This window comes from Cyrtonyx montezumae, unplaced genomic scaffold (genome assembly GCF_038088225.1).
Source record: "Cyrtonyx montezumae isolate F1298 unplaced genomic scaffold, pur_monq_1.0 scaffold_0, whole genome shotgun sequence".
NCBI lineage: Eukaryota > Metazoa > Chordata > Aves > Galliformes > Odontophoridae > Cyrtonyx > Cyrtonyx montezumae.
In genome coordinates, this window is record NW_027071824.1 from 36,486,828 (window position 1) to 36,502,550 (window position 15,723).

Genomic DNA, 15,723 nt, shown 5'->3' on the forward strand with positions numbered 1-15,723 from the left:
AAAGTTGCTGTCTGGAGGAAGACTAAATGACTAGTTTAAAATAAACACAACTTTTAGATGAATAAAAGCTGAATCTTACCCTAAAGACAAGAGGTAATGGCTTTAAGTTTTGCTAGGAAAGATTCAGGCTGGATATTAGGAAAAAAAGTCTTCTCAGAAGGAGTGGTGATGAATTGAACAGGCTACCCATGGATGTAGTGGAGTCACCATTCAAGAAACGTGTAGATGTGGCCCTGAGGTATGTGGTTTTTGGGGAAGGTGTGGATGGGTTGATGGTTGGACTAGGTGATCTTACTGGTCTCTTCCAACCTTGATTCTAAGTGTCTCATCCTACTAGAAAAGGGAAATCTTGTGAGATGCCTGGAGGTCCACAAATCCTTGCCATTTGTTATCCCTTCAGGAGCTCACAATTGCCAGGAAGTGACACAAGAATGAGAAACCTATCTGACACACCCCTGCTCCAAGTAGTTTAGTTCTCCCCTGTTTTTTTTTACTCCCCCAGGTGAGTGGATATCACATTGTTTTGTTTCTGGAGCAAAATCCCAGAGTATAAGACACTCCTCACTTAATGGTATTTCTCTGCCAACTACTTGGCTAAGAAATATCAATCATAGCTAGGCAAGCCTGCCACAGCCAGGAGCTGAGTCAACTTTTCTCCTGTTCACACTTCTTGGAAACAGACAAAGATTTTCTTTGTTATTTGAATTATTTCACCAAATAATTTTATACGCACAGTGGCTGCACAAAGTTATTGCTGCATGTGGAATTTCAGCTCTTGTAATGTTGTATAATGCAGACTGTATTTTCAAAGCTTGACTGGAGAAGTATGACTGAATTGTATTAACTTTGACCAGGATCACACCAGAATTTGCTACCTGTCAATAATGAGCAGTGTGAGCTGAAAATTCACCACTTTCTTGGAGCATTTATGCCAGCAAATTGGTTTTCAGGTGTATTGCTGGTTTTCAAATGCTCTCGTAATGAGAAACACATTAAACATCTAGACTGATTTATAGGAAAATGCACTCAGAACAGGTGCTGCTACCTCAGCCTAAGCTTATTTGCTAACTGAATATGAATAGCAATGTTTTATACCAAACTTTAACGGACCTTGGTATATGTGACAGGATACCTTAGCCCAGAAAGAAATTTCTAGGTCTCAGGCTGAAATCTTTGTTTTCTGGAAAGAAAAAAATATCAATCTGGGGGCTCCAATAGCTGGTAGACATTTTTATGATACCTACAATGCAAGAATGTATTCAGAGGGAATTTTTCAGCACTCCTGGAGAAGTAGTAAACAACTTCTTTACTGCCTGATAATGCAAAGATACTTACTTTCATCAAAATAAATCTTGAACAGATTTCAGTACTCCTCTGAAATGAGAGGTTCAGGGACTGGGACAGGAAGACCTTGGAAGGGAATGATACTTTATTGATTTACTTGGGTAACTATTTTCTTGGCACTACTTAGCATGGGTGCAAAATACCTATTATATGCTGACTGTAATTTTTTTATAGCTCACATTTAAAATGATGGAGTGGTTATTCCATGCTTGGTAGGGCTTTGTATGTTTTGTTAGACACAAGCTCTGCTTCCAAACGCTGCAGAAGCCCAGTAAGCATTCAGCCACAGATTTTCTGCTGCCTTTCAGACTGTCTAGGTTTTGTCTCAGCACACCTGAAAATACACACCATCCCCATTTGTGTCCCCATGAAAAGATACCCCCATTCTACTAATTACCTCTGCCATAAGTAACAATAATATATCTCCTGCATGATATCAACTACAGAACATATTCCTCCATTTTCCTTCCTAAAGTGGATACAGACCCCATTTATTGTCCTTACAAAGCACAAATCTGATGACATTTGGGAAGCATCCTATTCATAGCAACCACCAAGAAACACTCTTCACCTTCTGTTTTCTCAAGGATCTATCCAAAATAAACACTAGTATGAATGTGAGTCAAAAAAAAAGTCTTGAAAGTTATCAATTCCAATCCTGTGGAAGACCTGTCAAAGCTTATTTTAAAACTCATCTCTGCCCCTAATGCTGGTGTAACTGTCATTAAGCTGACTCTTTCCTACAAGCCCTATAATTGATAGAGAAAGAGCATCCTGCAACAGAATTTTGCCATTGTCACCTCCTGCAGACCATACTACAGGGACAGGAGGCAAGCAGCAGGTGCTTTTTTCTTAGTTCCTGAGGTTTCAAAAATTTCCTTCACGTAAAGGCAAAGAGTTCAGCACAAACAAGCAGATGTTACAAAAGAAAGGAAAAATGAACGCTCACCTGCCTCAGAAGATCTAGGCTCACTGGGAAAGAACTCCAAAGGAGAGATCTCCAACAAGAAGTCCTTCCTTAGTGGCAGTCAACCCTTAAATGAGGTCTAAGAAGGGTGGAGCCTGGCTTTACCCCTTCCGGTTGCACAGGTGAATTGTGTTCACCTGTGCTCCCAGAGCTGACCAGTTCTTTCCTTCAGGTGCTCAAACAGCTCAAACAGACTGCTGTGACTCAGTAGTCCCCATACACTCCATCTGCATCAGAAGGATCATGTTGTGTGGGGAAAGGAAACAAATCACAAAGAAGACAGATATCCCTTGCTCGCAATAAAGAATCCATCATCCCCCTATCTAGTATGCATTTGAAGTCCAGATTCAGCATGTAAGACTTAAAAACATCCCCCCTTAACACCAACTGACCATGTATGATCAGTAGGTCTTTATCATCAGAAAGACATCATCTTTTTCCCCTCCCCAGCAGTAACAGCTATCCCCAACTGGCATCAGTTGTTCAGGGTTGGAACCTTCCCAATGTAACTGACCATGTTCAGCTAACATCAGTATGGGCTGGGATCATTTTTCTCTCCCTGTCTTTCTGGCTTTGCCCTGCAATTCCACCATGAAACAGAGAAATATTCTGAACAGGCCCAGTGCATCTCTACTCAAGAATTTCTTGAAGAGGTTATGGATTAGCTCTAACCATTTGTCACTGTTGGCTCTATGAGCAAACACATTTCTCTGTTTTATTTCTTGAAAATAGAAGAAAATAAGCTGAATGAAAAAAAACAACACATGGTTAAACATTTGTGTGGAAAACAGCGTAAGATTTTGCCCTGCAGTTTGCCCTATACCCAAACGAAGTCCACTTATGGTGAGATCAGTGAAAATATAAGCACCTATTATTGGGTCAAGTGAGATGTTACGCAGTATGTATTTTACATTGCAAACGTTATACAGAAAGATAAAACATTTGATTAACTGATTCTGGCAGCCTGGCACACTACAAAAGAAAAATTAAAATATATCCTACAATCCTCAGCAATCACAGTGTACTTAATCTGGATTTTTTTATAATGTAACTGCAAGAAACAATTTGAGAATTGAATCATTAGCAACAAGAAGACAGAATTATTAGCAAGCCAAAAAAAAAAAAAAGGATTAGATAGTAGATATTACTGCTACCCATGCAAATGTAAGTAGTATCTCCTTGAAATTACAGCTGATGACACTAAGTTGGAGTCATTGCTGTGGATAAATATAAGTACTAATGTATAGAGGAGTTTTTCTACATAATAATTTCATATTTCTGTAAAACTGAGACTGTCTGCATATTGAAAGTGCCCAACTTTGGGACAGAGTGAGCTGCCCAGTAAGGTGACCTCGTTTAAGCCTCTCCAGTGTTGCTTTATGGAAATTTAGGATGCATTCTGTGACGCTGACATAGTAACAGCCAGACATACCCAAAACACAAGTCTGGGGCTTGATCATCTTCTCATCACACTCAGCTACCCAAAGCTATCCAAAAACTTGTCCTGCTCATTTGTGAGAAGTGAAGGACAATCAAATCCCCACAACTCCTTGAGGGTGACAAGGCATTGTGTGATGCTTCCAGACACTTCCATCCCTCCTGCAGGGAAGACGTGCAGTCATGTAATTAAGAAGTTAATACTAACCACAGGGTTGATTACATCAATTATTACAAAGACAATGTCTAATGAAGGCAAAAGTATGGTAAAATAATTAGTCTTAATTATGACATTCATATTTCAATCATTTTTCACATATCTTACTAGAAAGATGAAAAATTCATCCTGAAATGGAGCAAGTTTAAACATCCTCTGTATTTCCCAGTGAAAGCTGTGTGGGGAAGGGGTGAATGTGTTTAGAAGTCCCAGAAGGGGGGACTACCCAAAGCACCCAGGTGGCTTGATTTGCACACCCATGGGCTTTTCATTTTGTAGGAAAATTTAAATTCCATTCCAGGCTAGCAGCTACTGTGCTCTCACAACTGGCCTGGAAACCTCTGAGGAGTGTCTCTTTGGGTTCCCTTGTAATATGAGCGTGACCCAGAGCACCAAGGAGCAGTCTCATCTTCCACTACTTGAGGAACTCTTCCTTCTCTTTTGCTTCCCTAAGCACATCCATCTGGCCCAAGTCAATTTTAATTTACAAACAGCAGTGTCATTTTAAAGGTCTGTAACACACACTTGCACATAAAATATTGGCTCTGATGGAAAAGGGGAGTTTCAGTATGGTGCATTTGTCACAGTGCTGAAAATTCCAGCTATATCGATTTGCTCAATTCATTTTACAGTGCTATTTTCATTAGCTAATCCTGAGGAGGTTGCTGCACTGCATCTATTAAGTACACACACACACATACATTTAGAGCACAAGAGGACAGATTTCATTAAGGTGCACCACAGATGGGAAGGTATCCAAGTCACTTCCAATCCATTATATTAGCTTAGCCGAAGGTTTTCCTACAGTTCACACAGTTCATGGTTAAAGTTTTTTCTTTTGATGATCTGAGTCACATACTCAAGTATATGCTTCATGGTCACTGCCTGCTAGCTGGGAAACATTTGTGCTTGAACTTGGGCATGAAAATTATTGTGACAAAATACATGCTAAGAAACTTGTCCCTCTCTGCTTCATGTCAATATGAAAGTACTTTTAAGTGGCCTCTAGATTCATTTCCTTGTTAAAACTCAGTGGAAAGCTGCAGGGTTAATCATGAACCTGTGTTTGAATGGATACTCTTTCACATAACCCGAAGCCATTTTTTAGACATAAAAGCACCAATGATGCCTTAATAGAATGGCAAAGGTTTTGTCATTCCCAGGAACATGTACAAGCACATGGTACATTGTAGGAAAGAAAATAACTTCCTGTAAAAACAAAATTGCTTGATACACACCATGAGCTCCAAGATCCCTCATAGGCTCCAGAGCCCATTACTGGGGTTGGTGCCTACTGCTGTGTACTACCAAAGGCCACATGACAGCTCGCAAAGAGCCTGTTCTACAGCAGCAGAACTGAACTGCGAGCAGCCACCTCCAGCCCCTAAGGCCTCACTGGGCAGCAGCAGCCTGCTTCCTCCTGCTTCTTCTCTCCTTTTTGCCTGCTGAGCCCAGACAAGAAGGTACCAACACTGCTCCCTTCTAGTACTCCCACTTGCTAATGCTCAATGGGGAAACAAGCACTTGGTGCACGTAGAATCTGAAATTATAGCAATATACATAAGCAGATGGCAGGCATTCCACCTCACCATTAAATATCTCAAAATGGGAAACTGCTCATGTCACTCCGTCTAGACATGTTCTGCCCTGCAAATCCATGGTACTGAGAGGGTCTAGCAGCAGTAGGTGCCACCAGGCGTCCTGCTTGAGGACAGGAACAGGAAGGGAAAGCAGGATAGGAGGGCCTTGGAGCAAGTGCATTTCTGCCAAAATCTAAGTGCTTCTTTTTCAAAGAGACCTCAAGTGAGTAAGAAAGGTACAATCACTAACCCATGGAGTTTCCAAATGGTGCTCAGGCACAAAAAGCAAAGAAATTCCTGTGTCTGTTTAAAGGATCTGTATTATAACGAATGGGGACAGTGCACATAGTTGTCACTGTAAAACAGCAGTATTTTCTAGCAGCTCACAGAGAGTAGTTTTTGAGACTTACCTTTAACCTACAAGCAGAAAAAGGAAAAAAAAAAAAAGAGAAAAAAGGTACAGTAGACTCATAACACTCACTAGAAAATGTAGACTTTTTACTCATTCAGTATTTTGAAAGACTTTTCATTCTTATAAATCAGCATTCTCCTAGGGCAGTTTTCAAACCACTCACAGTTATCTGAGGTTGGAGCCTTAGAAAATTGCTACAGGGCAGAGAAGGAATGAAGATGCATCAGCTCCCTAACAGCCCAGCCACTGAATTACATCACTGCTCCATAAATATATTCATTTTATTCATGTTCATTCCTGAAAGAATTTACTGCACCGAGGATGTCATCTTGACTATGCATCTTAGAATTGATCATTTCCCCAATTAAGCTGTTCGGGCCTCAGACTTAAAGAGCTGTCACAGCTGCTGCAAGCTGATTTATCTCCTGATGACGGGCAGAGCTCCTGACCAAAAATTATTAATGACAGAGCTTCTTTTTTTGAAATAACCTTAACCTGAGCATATATCTTTTTAGTCACATTAATATCTGAACACATACCCCCAGTTCCTAGCCAGGTGTTAAATGGGTGTAAAATCCTAAACCTTAGTCTTTTAATGCAGGGCCTTTCAAATGAAGAATAAGAGATTAATCCAGCCCTATTCTGTGCCAGGCTGAGCAGCAACTGCTGCTATTTGATGGAAAGCAAGGGCTCCAAAAGAGCTTTGCTTGCCTCACAGGCAAGCAGCTCCTGTCCAACAGTGCCTCGCAGCTCCTCTTTGCAAAACTTGACTTCTACAGCTTGGTCAAGGGAAAGTTTTTCCCCCAGCAGAAGGCGGCATAGAGATGAAATGCAGGAAATGTCCATTAATCAGTTTTTGCCAGTTATTTTATTTTCAAGTGTCATTTGTGACCTAACACCACTACCACTGCAGTCAGCAAGGAGCTCTGCCATCAGCGTTAATTAGACAAGAACAGGCTGCCCAAGGAAATGGTAGAGTTCCCATCCCTCAAAGTATTAAAGAGATGTGTGAATGTAGCACTAAGGGGCATAGTTGAGTAATCACAGAATCAAAGAATTGTAGGGGTTGGAAGGGACCTCTAGAGATCATCGAGTCCAACCCTCTGCCAAAGCAGCTCCTTAGCCCAGGTTGCACAGGTAGGCGTCCAGGTGGGTCTTGAACGTCTCCAGAGAAGGAGACTCTGTGCAGCCTGTGTCAGTGCTCCGTCACCCTCACTGTGTGGAACTTCCTATGCTTCAGTTTCTGGCCATTTCCCTTCGTCCTATTGCCACACACTACTGAGAAGAGTCTAGCCTCGTCCTTTTGCCTCCCACTCCGTAGATATTTATAGATGTGGATCAGATCCCTCTGAGTCTTCTTTTTTCAAGGTTGAACAGGCCCAGGTCTCAGCCTTTTTTCATAAGGGGTGGTGTTCCAAGTCCTTCATCATCTTTGTAGCCTTCTTCTGGAATCTTTCAAGGAGATCCCCATCTTTTTTGTACCAGGGAGCCCTGAACTGGAAACAATATTCCAGGTGAGGCCTTATCAGGGCAGAGGAAAGGGGGACGATCACCTCCCTTGACTTGCTGGCCACGCTCAGTAGGTCAGGTTGGCAGTTGAACTTGATCTTTGAAGGCTTTTTCCAGCCTAGAGATTCTGTGATTCTAAGAAGCAGGCCCTTCAGCAGCATGGCTTTGTGATCATTGCTACAGCAGCAGGGTTCCATTGCACTGCCCTTGCCAAGAGGCCTGTATTACATTTAATTGCTAAGCAAATTTTAGCACAAATTGAAGGGCATCACTTATCAGAGTTGTATATGCAAAAACAGATTAAGTCTATACAAAGAATTAAATGGTTTGTTCTTGACCTGATTGAGTTGTCCTGTTAAAGCACAAAGGAATACAAACTCAAATCCATTTTCTTTTCATTTGAATGGCCCTAAAATCATTTGCACCACCAAAATCCCGCTCAGAAATGCCAGTGTGTGTGAGATAATTCATACATTCAGCTGAGCAGTTCTACTCTGTTCCAGATATATGTCAAAACTTCCATTTAAACTTTTTTTTAATTAGTTTAAAAATTCATCCAAATGTTTAAAAGTTTCAAACAGCTAAGCGTATTTCTTATTATTCAGTCCTCTTATTATTCATTTTCAAAAGGCCCTCTGACACCTATCAAGTCTGATAGACTGAGCAGTGATTTCTCTCAGGCGAGTGTAAATCTTACACCGCTTCCCACATGATATTACTTTCCACATGTCTGATGGCTCTGGAAACAAGTAATCAAATTAATAGGACTATTTAACTTTCATTCATATCTTAGCTGCCACCATAAATTTCAACCGTCAGAAGATGGTAAAATGTTAGTTTTGCTTTATTTGGAGGGGATATTCATTTTCACAATTTTTGCCTTATTAAATCCAGCAGCTTTTTTCTTGGTTAAGACTGCATGATTCACACTGACAGCAATTTCAATAACCACTCCAAAACTTCACTATTTACATTTGGTTTTGTGAACAGGTCATATTCCTACAATTCAATGTTTATGATTATTTAATAGGAGGATTATAAATATATTCTTCCAGGATCTGAAAACTTCAGTGGTTAAAAAGTACAGCTGTGAACGATACACAATTCAGTTCTTCAGCTGTTCCTCTGAGCTCCTTCTCAGTAATACTCACTACTGGGACCACACCAGAAGTGTCCAGTGCTTATTCTGCTGGCTTCTGTCTGCCTGTTGCATCAGGTTCATTATGTAATTATTTATCAGCAGAATGCCTCATGTTACTTTTCAGGAACAAGTTTTGCTGTCTTCTCTGATGTGACTTAATGGAAACTGCAACAGGGCAGAGAAGGAGCTGCTGATCCAGGGCTGAGAAATACGGTTTGATTTTCCAACACAAAAGTAATCAGCTATTGTGAGACTTCACTTGTCAGCCAAAATGTGGTAGTAGTCCATGCATGTGCCTTGAGTTAATCTCAATTGCAGACCAGTTTAAACAACCGTGAATCTGTGCCCCACATTCCCCACTCCAACCAAAGGGCAGATTTTCAATCTATCTTTTCCAAGTAGCAGCCTTTTGAATATTTCATTAAAACATTATGCAAAGAACTTCCCCTTCAGCCTCCATCCACACATATACCATGAGCAAAAAGGGAAGGATTTGGTGGCTGCTACCAACACTGCTTCTCACAGCTTTGTGGACCGCTGCTGAGCACCATGGTGGTGTGTGTGAAACACGCTGTAGAATCACAAATTCTATCTGAATTTGAAAGAATCAGAAACAAAATAAAATCTCATCAATTTTAGATAAATGCCTTGAAAGACATAAAGTCAGTTTTGGTTGCAGTAAGGACCCTGCACAGTGACTAAATAGATCAAGACATGCTACTCAGAGCTGAATACTGTTAGAGACATTCTGCATTCACTCATAATAAATACTTTGCAGAAAAGATTATTGGTCTTGTGACATGATAGTTTGACATTTGCAACTTAAAATTACATTGGACATTTTGCAGCTTTACGATATTGCAAATTCAGGCTTGGTTGGCTATCCATTATTACCATACTTTTTTCAAAATTACTACTTCCCAGGTTTCTTCTTCCTCTTGAAGATGTGTTTCAGATTATTTTCTCACAGATTTATTATCCTGCAGTTTTCTGGGATGAATCTCTGTTTCTATAAAAACCCCTGCCTAGCTTTATAATCTTTTTAGGTCTCTTTTTATTATCTCATTTTCTCCCTAGTCCTCCTAATTCAATATCCTCTGAATTTTGTAATCACACTCTTCACACTTTTTTCTTAGACCATTAATGATGATATTTAATGCAACCACACTTCACACCACTCCTAAAGTACAGCATGAGCATAATAATGCCAAGCTTTTAGAAAGCACTATCTATCCACAACTCAGAAAGCATTTCATACATCAGGTAAATGTTTTTCCACCATATTACAGCAAAAGATGCAAATGGTGCAGGACTGGCTTCCTCTTCCTGTGTAATATCCATAGTCAAGGCAGAGAGATATACAACCTTCTCCAGAGTGTGTTTTGGCTAAATGAGCTTTGCACTTTGAACTGCCCTTTCTGGGACCCCAGTTTCTCTAGAGGGAGGTAGGAAAAGTGCCAAATAACTCTGGGGAAGGAACCTTGACAAAAGAGAGCTGGGACACAAAACAAGGCCTGGTTGACTTCTTGTCAAGAGGTGTGTATTGCAAGAGTCTGTCCAGCTTAAAGCATGGGTACTTTTCTGTGTTGAGAGACTTATGAATGGATGAGAAAGAATTAATTATCCAGTTAAGTTTTGAGTAAAATCTTGGTATTTTTCCCACGTGGAAGATATGACATGCTATGGATGAAGACTGGATAGTTATAAAGAAAAAGGCACCAAATAGGGACCACTTAGCCTTCCCTGCCATCGGGACCAGAACATAAAAAGCCAGCTTTGAGGAGAAGAGGTAAAAATCAAATAAGAAATGAGTGCACCTAGATCACAGTTGCTGTGTTTGTCTCCCACATACCCAATATCTTCTTACTTGACCATCTCTTTTATTGCCCAGAGAATAAACTCCATTTATTGAGTCCTAAGAAATCTACAGGCCAGTGCAACTGGATACCTTCAGTCCACTCACAAGTCTGGATAATGCTGTACCACTGCAGAGCTGCCTGGCACCATCCACGTGAACATAAGCTGTAGCTCCTGAGCTGCTATTCAGCGCAGCTAGATATATGGGAAGACTCATCTGCCTCTGCCTTCTAAACAACTGTTTTTGCACACCCCACTGCTATCCTTGCCAGGCACAGGGGCACAGCTGCCTGTCTTTCCTCGTGTAACTTCTTCCCTTGGCTGGGACAGAGAGCCACACAGTCCCATCCTGCTCTTTTCTTCAGGGTGGTTTTCTACCTTAAGCCATCATTTCAAAAAATCTTCCATTTTGAGTATCCTTGTTTTCAGAGGTGCTGTATGCTCATAGCTCCCACAACTTCATCTGGGCTAACAGCTCCCAAAAGCACACTGAGGGGCAACCGGAGCTGAAGACAGGAAAAATAAGAAAACCCTTCTTGAAAGCCTGAAAGTACTGTTTAACACTGTGTCACCTGTAGCTTTGTGGACACCATCTCAGGCGTAAAAACAAATATACATGTAAAGATGCATGTTGTGAATCAAAAGCATCCTCTACTGTCCAGGGCCTGGTTGATATCTTCTTCACATAAGATGGGAAAGAGTAGAACTATATTTTTTTATAGCTTTCTGGTTTAAAGAATAAAAATACAAGAATAATAAAGTTCATATCCAAAAATTCAACAATTGCTATTAATTTCTGGTGCTATTCCACAGTTTGGACATATCCTTTTGATTTATATTGAGCTGTTGTTGGCTTCATAGTGTTCTGGACATTCTGGTTACAGGCATTTTTAAAAAATGGAAGGAGGTATGCCTCATTTTTTTGATGAAATTTCACTCCAAATAATTACATTCTGATACCTAAAGTTTCAAAGATTTTATTTGGGTAAAATATTAGCTTCTTGCCATAAAACTACAATGTAATGGTTTTTCGCATCATTAAACATCTGCCATCATTCATATGAAAGTTATCTCTATGCTACTGATTGATGAAATGTATTATTCCTCATACCATCATCACCATATTTATGGAGTCAGTGTCCACACTACTGCTAGCAAGACCATTTACTCCATTTAACATGGACCATGCCTTCAGTCCCCCATCAAGAAGCTATTCTAATATCCCAAGCTTACAAGCATCTGCAAACATACATGAACTCCTGTGCATTTAGCAGAACACATTACTGCTAGTTGAAGAAGAAGTTCACTCTCCACAATGTTTTAATTAGGTCAAAGTCTGTAGGGAACAAAGCTGACCAGAAACCTCTTGCAGCAGAACCCTGGCTAGAGCGTGGGCAGTATATACTCCTTTCCTTCTTCAAAAACTAGGCAACCAGCCTAGGCACGAGCGTTAACATGGGACTAGAGGATTATCCGTCACAATTCGAATGCAATTCTCTGATAATGGTAATAGTATTCCAGTGTTAGAAGTGATAGACTTACATAATTAGCTGCAAGTGCTATTTCTGTGTGTGTAAAATCTTTTAATTGTTTCCTTTTTAATTATTTTAAATTACCTAATAACTCTTTGGCAAAGAAGGATGTATGGGAGGGAGGTAGAACGAGCCTGCCATCATTATGAAAGCTCTTTAAGAGTTCCATTATGTGCTGTGAGCATCTGACTCTTTGTAGCATGAGTCACCCACAAAGTCTTGAGCCATCAAGTAATTAAGGTTCCTTAATACAGAGTGGGAGGGGAGGAAGTAATATCATTTGTCGTTATGATCACATTCCTACAAGTATATATCATAACTGTTTTATAAATGGATTATTAACAAATCAGATTACAGCACTAATTATTTCTCCCACCATTTCCCTTACCCATGTGCTATAGAGTCATCTGCTCCTCAGTACTACTATACTTCTGTCTGTCTTCTTCCCTCTTTGCTATCTCAAATACATGCACAAACATTTATGTAAACACATTCAGGACAGGAACACCTGAACAATAGTTGTTATCAAACTTGAAAGCAAAAAACGTTACTGGTTGTCATTGGAAATATTTCCAAATGGATGGCAGCGTGGCAACTTAGGTAAAATACAGTGATCATAACCCAGTTCTGAGCTGAACTGTGAAAGAAGAATTTACAACATAATGCCATCTCCTCGTAGGCTAGCAATCTCAGAAGAAAGGACAAGAATTTACAGGCCTGAAAAGAAAATCACATTTCTCACCTTTACTGGAAAAATCAGGCCTGTTAGGTAAGACATGTTAGGTAACTTTTTTCTTTCTAACGGAGTTTGAGACAACAAAAGATAGACTATACCAACAAAAACTCAAGGGCAAGACAAAGTTAAGCAAGAGCTGATGGAATAGACAGCAAGAAGAAAGGAGAAAAGTGGAGGGACGGGAATTCAAATAAACTGAAGGAAAACAGGGAGAATCACAGGTCAAATTTACCATCAGCAGACAGTGAAACCTGTTCTTATTTTCAAGAGCACCCACAGGATTTAGCAGCCCTGAGGAAGGCTAATCATTGCACCTCTTGTAACTTCATAAAAATAACAGAGATTGAGATTATTCTGTTCTTTATGTATAGGCTGCTTTGGAAACACCCTTTAAAATTCATTAAAATCAGCAAGCCAAAGCCTGAAATAGTACACAACACGAAAGTTAAGGCCAAGCATCTCTCCCTTCCCAGCAATGTAAAACAGAACATTTCTCACATATTTACAAAAAAAAAAAATTAAGGGAAAAATTTTGGGTTAAGAAATAATGGTTTAAGAGGCCACAGTTCTATTCCTCCAGTCTTGCTTTTGTCATTTCCGAAAGGAAAACCAATGATAAAGTGTCATAGTCTGGATGGGTGATTCACAAGTGTCAGTAGCCCACTTTTACCTTTGAGGTAGAATGTGAGTAAAAACATAATTGCCATTCTGTTCTTCCATCCCAGTTAACCTGAAGGTCTTTGCTGAATTTCTGTCGGCTGAAAAGCATGAGTTTTCTACAAGTTCTTCCCACAGTAGTGACTTTCTATCTCTGTAGAACAGGCTTGATTCTCCTTAAATATTGCTTTGGTACCATTTTAATCAGTAATTACAGACAAAGCGGAGTCATTAACCCCATCTAAAACGAGCACCCTCTCACTGGTACTGAAACAATAGCATATGCCATTGTATGGGCAAATGTCTCAACTCTACTCTCTCTAAGGTGCTACTTCACAATGTTAAGCCTATAAAACTCAATAATACTCTAGCCTGGGAGAAAAATTCTGAGAAAACTCTGGAGAAGTCAATTTATTTGAAAGTTAACCAGACATATTTCAATCTCAATTGGACATCTTGAAACACAACATAAATTTTTATATAGGTTATTTGATTCTCACACCTCATAAATTAAATAGAATGATCTCTGATATATCTAATGCCTGGTGGTAAAAACTGTGGAAGGATGGATTTCTGGTACATTTGCTTCCAGTGCCCCGCAGTTAGGTCCTGCTGGGCATCGGTTAAGGTTAACAGGAAATGAGGGGCAGTGACAGAAGACAGTTTCAAGATATGAGAAATTTGCAAAGGAAAGCCAGCTTGCTGGGACAAGTCCACTAGCTGCTCTGCATGTGATACAGCTATCAGTGAGGTAGGTGCTGTTGCTTAACATAACTCCAAATTGTAGAAAACTAGAGCATTGCTGGACAAGTCAAAAAGAAATATTCCAGAAAAAAAAAAAAAAACTTTCATAACACAAGTGGATGAGAAGTACTTTTGGTTAATTTATCCCATCCAAAGTTGCTCACAACTTCTCACCTCTTTGCCATTTTAGTGAACTTATAATAAGGTTTGATTTCTGAGCTGCAAATAGGATGGAAAAAAAAAGCAATGAAATTGTATCTTGCAAATGTCTAGATTGAATATGGAGTAGTTTAGCCATCAAAATCCTCTTGTGGGTTTTTATGTCTTTGACTGAATAACACAGAAACAAAGGAATACAACATTACACGTCAGAATTTGACCCATATTAACTACCTGCATAATTCATTTAGACGAGAAGATAAATAATGCCACTTACGTCCAGAGACATAACTGGATGTGATGGTGCTAATGCATTATTTGTATTTCTAAATGCACGTGCAAAATCCATTTTCAGGAAAACTAAAGATGAACACTTCTTTACTTCTACAAATAACACTCACCTGTTCCCAGGAAAGAAATACCATCAAATAAAACAACTTTCTTTTCTTTATCATGCAATGTAACTACAAATATATGCATTAATAAGGAGGTGAATTTAACTCTGAACCAGAAATTTATGACTCTGTACTATTTTAAGTGTATAATAGTAGTGATACATGTTATAAAGTAGTAGGAATAGCATGAAGGATATTATACTATAATTAGAACTGGCATATATCTCATACATAATAATAAAGTTTGTACCTGTCATCAGCAATTGTTAAGTCATTAAGAATTGCAAAGCTAGAGCACTGTCATGATCAGTAACACCAGAGAGCTGTTTTTTCTTTTTTTGGTTTACAAGGTCTCTTCCAGTCTTATATTTCTTTCTTGCCTAATTTATTTGTCCTTTTGACAGAGACTCTATCATCACTAGGCTTCAGAGTAAACTCCACAGTGCAGGACAGCAGTACAAAGGAGGAAAAAGTGGGAAGGAATTCGATTTTCCCAGAGCCATCATTTCCCATAAGGAGTTATTATGAGTTATTATTTGTTCTGCTTATCTTGCTTTCATGGGCTGGTTTTGTGGCCAGGTGAGTGTGCAGCACTTTGTTTTAAAGCATGTTTTCAAGCCCCTTGTGCCATATGGCCCACAAAGAAGTAAAACTCAAGTCTGTGAGCAGGGTGCTCAAGACCTCTGCTCTAGGCAGCTGTGTGCAGTTCTGAACTCGCAGTATGTTTATAGGAAACGTGTTAATTTTTATGCATTCTAATTTGATTAAGTTCCTTCTCATGGCAACTGGTCATTGTAAGTGCCTTTCTGATCAGCAGGGGACTAATACAACATGGGAGCTACAGCCCAGGCAATGGAAAACATTATAGGCACAGTGGAGGACATATTTGCAAAGGATATCTCCTGCACCTGGACTCCATTTATTAAGTTTGCAGAAAGGACAGCTCCTGCCAAGCAGCCAGACACTCTGACCTTGTTTGAACCTGCCTGCTGCCTGCAGAGTGGGATCTGTAGCAGGCAGGAGCGAAGGAGGGGCA